The sequence below is a fragment of the Mesoplodon mirus genome, assembly GCF_964341445.2.
Source record: "Mesoplodon mirus genome assembly, chromosome: 8".
NCBI classification, from domain to species: domain Eukaryota; kingdom Metazoa; phylum Chordata; class Mammalia; order Artiodactyla; family Ziphiidae; genus Mesoplodon; species Mesoplodon mirus.
The window spans coordinates 24,574,989-24,581,104 of NC_138984.1; the positions used below are offsets into that span (position 1 = coordinate 24,574,989).

Here is a 6,116-nt window from a genome sequence, read left to right on the forward strand (position 1 = left end):
ATGTTTACAGCAGCTTTTTGCATAACTTCCAAAACTTGGCAGCACCTAAGATGTCCTTCAGCAGGTGACTGGATAAACAGTGGTACACTCAGACAACAGAATACTTTTCACCACTAAAAACAACTGAGCTATCAAGTCATGAAAGAAACTTAAAGGCAAATTACTGAGTAAAAGAAGCCAATCTGAAAAGGCTACTTACTGTATGATTCGAACTATATAACATTCTGGGAAACACAAACCTCTGGAGACCATTATGGATGGGTGGTTGCGAGGGGTTGGACGGGGGAGGAATGAAGAAGAGGAGCAGACAGGAATTTTAGGGCAATAAAACTATTCTGTACGATACTATACATGTCATTATACATCTGTCAAAAACCACAGAATGTACAACACCAACAGTGCACCCTAATGTGTAAAATGGACTTTGGGTGAAATGATGCATCAGTGTAGTTTCACTGAAGGTAAACAAATGTACAATTTTGGTGTGGGATATTGATACTGGGGGAGGCTGTGTATGGGAAGTATATGAGAACTCTCTACTTTCCTCTCAACTTTGCTATGAATCTACAATTGCTCTAAAAAATGAAGTCTATTTTAAAAAATATGCTAGGTATTTGATGAGCTCAACAGTAGAAAATATGTCTCTAACAGAAAATAAAAACTCTTGTGTTAGTGAATGGAATACTTTTTTTAAGGATAAATATTATGTTGAAGCACAGATAAATTTAATTAAGGAATGTGCAAGACAATTTGTGGTGAAAGCTTTGGGGAGTAAGTTCTATAAATGTATGTAAAAACTAATGGTGATACTGAAGTCACTAGAAACGTTTTGGTAAGTCTTAAGGTTCAAAACTTTTCCCTTTTTCTTTTCAGGAAAAATGTCTAGGGAGAATACTGTTGGAAGACTTATATTTAGGCAAGGCTTAACCGTGTGTGTACTTTTTCATTTAGAGCTCATTTCTGCACAAACGTTAAGAGGAGAATGGTGTGATGGTCTGGGTTCTTGCCCCCTCACCAAGAAGTGGGGTGAAGGCTCTGGCAAAGAAGAATGTGTGAGGTTGCTGACCGGTGAAAGTAAGAGAGTGAAGGAGTCCTCACCATTGCAGGGTTGCTGAAGGCCACGCCTGAGTGAGAGAAGTCGGGCAGTCTGTCCAGCCTATTGACTACGTTGGGAAGGAGCCCAGGTCTAGGTCTGGCTACTGGGGTCTTGCCTCTGGGTGTGCTTGGGTCCATCTGTTGGTGCGCCTTCACTGGCGTCTGCATGGCCCACTGGGGCACTGGGGAGGGTAGGAGGCGACCTTCTGCTCCGATGTTGGGTAGCAGTTCTGCGAATTGGGCCCACACGTGTCTCCCAGACAATCATCGAGTTTGCTTCGCCAGTGTGTATCTGACCTGGCACGCTGAAGAATCACTGGAGAACTGCCCGTGCTGTGAAGCTGAGTGGTAGGGCACACAGGTGCCTTGCAGGTAGTGCTGGAACGGAGGTCGCGCCTGGGGAAAGGGTTCCGAAGGTTGCCGCAGAGGCATGCGGATGTGGCTGGGAACCAGGACAAGGGATGTTCGCCTGGGTCACCTCTGCTGTCCCGGGGCTGCCTACCGTCCACTGGGCCTGGAAGTCCCCTGGTGGGACCATCCCTGATCCACCTGCCCACGGGGTAGCGGCAGGGGAGGTCCACGCCCCAGGCGTCGGCCGGATGCGCCAGCAGCAGCTGGGAGAGGTGGCAGTGTGCACGCTTGTCCCAGTGCACGCCATCTCGCTGCCGGTGCTGTCCTGCATGCCGAAGTGGAAATGCAGGTCCAGCATGTCGAAGCCGTACCTGCTGGCCTCCGCCGAGCATAGAAGTTGGCGTCTATCACTTCTTCCCGCAGGCACGCACCTCGGAATAGGTCCTCCGGCAGGAGGAAGCCCCGGAGATGACTTCCGCCACTGGCAGGGCCGTGTTCCACACCAGGAGGCAGGCCTCGGGCAGCACTTTGTCCAGGCGGCCGAACAGACTCTCTAAGCCCTCCAGGTAACTCCTTGGGAAATCCCGGCCGTACCTGGAGAGGTCCCAGAGGCAGGAGTTCATGGCCACCACGTGCGGGGCGTGGTCGCCCCGACGCAGGTGTTCCAGGACGTCTTTACGTACGCGGAGTACGCATGCGTGAGGAAGTAGAAACGCACCTGGTCGTGGCCGGACCAGAAACTGCGGACGTCGCGGTAGTGCGTGCAGCTGTGCAGGCGTTTCTGCCTTCCGCCCTCCCGCGGCACATAGTGCTCGAAGCTCACCTCGCCCTTGGCCTTCAGCTGGCTGGAAGAGAGCAGGCAGTCTTTGGGCAGCAGGAGCACCAGGTCCTTGTACACGGCCCCCTGCATGGGGTCCCCCGTGACGACCACAAACTTGTTGCGCAGCAGCTGCCGGACTTCGCAAGCCCGCAGGTGGGCCATGGTGAGGGAGGGCAGGCGGGAGGCCTGGCTCCTGCCTTTCCTCGGGCAGGTCGGAGGAGAGCTCTGGGGAAGGGCAGAAGTGCACGGGAAAGAGAGGGCGGTGCGCAGTTGGGCGCGGGCATTACTGCCCGCGTGGGGGTCCCGGGCAGCGAGGAGAAAGGAGGCAGCCTGTTGGCGCCCTGAAGTCCGCCTCAGCCAAAACTGACTTTGGCCCGGGACGTGACCTCTGACCCGCGGAGGCGCCTGTGCAGCGCCCAGGCTCCGCCTGGCGGAGGTGAGGCGCAGGACCCCCACGGGAACCTGCCCCGCTCAACTGCAGTGAGCGTTCTCTTTCAACGGATCCCTGCTTGCTTTCTAATATCTCGGGCTTGGACTGCTATTACGCTGCACTTCTGGGCACATCCAGTCCACTGTCCCTTCTTTGTTTTACCAGTATCTCAATAATGGGGCGCATCTGAGATGCCTCTTTTTGCCCCTGGCTCTTGCTTCCTGTATGCGTTCCCACCTCTACTTGAGAATTTCTTTATTGCTGGCTTGGTTCTCCTTTTGTACTGCCACCTCCTTTACTAGAGGCATTTGAGGAATGTCTCCGCCAGGGGAGAGACGCCATTCCCAGCGGGAGAATCTCGCTGGGGACTGATCTACAGCCAGGATTTACAGGCAATGATTGGCACAATACTCGGGTCTAGTGCAAATAGTAGAGGGTTCAACTCTAATTTTTTTCTTTTAATTAAACTACTTATTGTCACCTCATTGTGGGTTCTCATGCGCTTGTAAGAAATAATACAGAGAGATTTTCGTATACCCTTTACCTGCTTTCCCCCATGGGTAGCTCCTCCTGCGCCATTCCCCTAATGCCTGGTAATTGCTAAACTGTCTGCATTTCAAGAATTCTGTATAAATAGATTGTACAGAATATAACTTTGGGGGATTAACTTTTTCCCTCTACATCATTCTCTGGTGTTCATCCAGTGTGTCCACTTTATAAACCTTATACTGTTTTCTTCATTAGAAAATTAGTTTTCCAGTGGTAGAAATGTGTCAATACTCTGTTCCCTTTTTATTCGCTGAGCACTATTCTATGCTATGGACGTACTACAGTCACAGTCACTTCAACCATTCACCCGAAAGTATGTTGGGTTGTTTCCAGTTTTTGGCTATTGCAAATCATGCTGCTGCGAACATTACTGTACAGGATTTTGTGAGAACCTAGATTTTCATTTCTCTGGGATGAGCCCTGAACTGTGATTGCTGGGTTGTGTGATGGGTGCAAATTTAGTGCTTTCAGAAATGCTCAGACTGCTTTCCCAAGTGGCTGTACCATTTCACATTCCCAGGAGCAATGAATGAGTGGCCAGTTTCCTTCTTTAGGATGTAGATATGGACATCCTGGGTATGACCTTTCTGGTTGCATGAACCCTGGTCTCTTCTGCACTTGGATATGGATAAGCTTGAAGTTGTATAATGCAGGCTTCCTTCATCTTTAAGCATGGATGTGAACTTCTAGCCAGTGCAATCTGAGCCTCTTCATCCTTGATTAGGGATGTGAGCTTCCTGCTGAATAAATCCTCTCCCTCTAGATCCTTGGCTGGGGATGCAAACTTCCCAGACCTATTTTTAACCTTTTTTTTTTAAACAGTTTAATAAACAATCCCCTCTTAAAATATACCTATGATAGTCATATTTATCAGCCATGAAGACTTTCATGTGAAATAGCTTATTTTAGAGCCTCTATACTTCTTTTTTTTTTTTTTCGGTACGCGGGCCTCTCACTGTTGTGGCCTCTCCCGTTGCGGAGCATAGGCTCCGGACGTGCAGGCTCAGCGACCATGGCTCATGGGCCCAGCTGCTCCGTGGCATGTGGGATCTTCCCGGACCGGGGCACGAACCCGTGTCCCCTGCATCGGCAGGCGGACTCTCAACCACTGCACCACCAGGGAAGCCCTATACTTCTTATTTTATATATATATATATATATATATATATATATATATATATATATATATATATATATATATATATATACATGGCAAGAAATCACCTGGTTTGGTAATTTCTCCTCATATTTTACAGAGTTATCAGTGGGATCTTCAAAGTCTTTTACCTTCACTACAAACAAAAGTATAGTTTACATTGGTTTAGCAATTTACTTTTGAACCCCTAAAACCAATAGTTTTTTTTCACTGCCAAGAAAGCAAATAGAAATTATTCAGTAGTGCATATAAGAATTAACTGAAATTTTATGTTATTTTATAAAAACAAAATGGTTATTTCTATATTGCATTTTAAATATGATAACTACATAATGGAACTAAAGTCAATTTAGAATAACTTACATAATCACCTTCTGTTAATATTGCTATTACTTCATGGACATGCTACCCTTTCTTTGGGAGAGATTTTCCCACTTTCAGCATAAAATGGAGAAAAAAACTTTTAAACCAAGTTTTGGTGATATCTTAAAAAGGCCCTTATACTACATCTTAAAAACACATATGTATGGCTAAAGAAGTATTATATTTATTAGAATATCACTGTAGCTTTTATATGCCCAAGTACTAATTGCAGGAAACTAAAATTTTAATCTAATAAAATTAGAGGAAATAGATCAGTTTCATTTTTTTCTTAAGGAGCTATTTTTTGTTGTTGTTGTAAATATAAAGAGCTTGTCTGTCTTCAGAGCACAGGTGAAGTAAATACTGCCATTTAGCCAGTTAAATTTTTAAGAAGAGTTTTCATTTACTTGTTTATTCACATTGATTTAAAAAAAAAATCAGCTGATTGACAGGTTTGCACTTCCTTTTGTGTTGTATAAACACAACCTTGAAAGACATTGCTTTGTGTTGTATTCCCTACCAGAAGTTCAGAAAAATTTCAATTTAGCACGAGTGAATGTTAAAGCAGATAGAAAAGATGTGAACATTTACTTTCTTTAACTCATTTTCCAATATGACCATTTTTCAACTGTTATTTTTTCAATGCCTAAAATTCTTTATCAGTAATATAAAAATCTGAAACATGTTCAGTTTCAAGTATTATACCATCACATAGCTTATTTTATAATATTTTACTTTTTTAGTGTTCTTTGAAATTACAAATATAATAGATGACCTTAAAAACTTTTAAATAGAGAAGTAAAATATATATTCAAAGTCTTTCTTCACTCCTACACTTTCTCAAAAATTTATTATGTGTTGATTCAGACCTCTTTTTATACCTTGACAAAAATATGTTTAGATATGTATATATCTATACTTTTTGTTACATAAAATTTGTCATTCTCCATATTATTCTGTAACTTACTTTTTCATGTAACTTTTTCATATAACATTATATAATAAGCATCTTACCTTAGACCAAGTTCTCTAGAAAAGAGCTTAAAGAAAAAGCTGATGTGCCAATTTATTAGCAAGTGTATTCCCAGAGGAGTAAGAATGAGTCAGGGAAGAAAGGAGAACAGACATGATGGGATGCATCACCGGACTGGCCACTGTGGCCACTGTGGGTGTCAGTTGCAACTGATAGTGTGATCTATCTAATGGGATCATCTTTCCAAAGATTGTATAAACTTCTCTGTTTCAGGACAATTTTCCTCAGGATGAGGGGAGAAAAATGTATCTCCCAGTTCATATCTCCCATATGTCAAAAGTTCATTCACTGCCTAGGGCATTCATTCCCCCCGACAATA

The 6,116-nt window shown here is 44.4% G+C and overlaps 1 pseudogene across 1 annotated transcript; it reads right to left on the reverse strand.

Moving 5' to 3' along the window:
- Positions 1-1,247: 1,247 nt before the first annotated feature.
- Positions 1,248-2,428, reverse strand: LOC309809339 (PC-esterase domain-containing protein 1B-like; annotated as a pseudogene). The gene has a single exon. The product of its transcript is annotated as a PC-esterase domain-containing protein 1B-like (transcript).
- Positions 2,429-6,116: the final 3,688 nt, after the last annotated feature.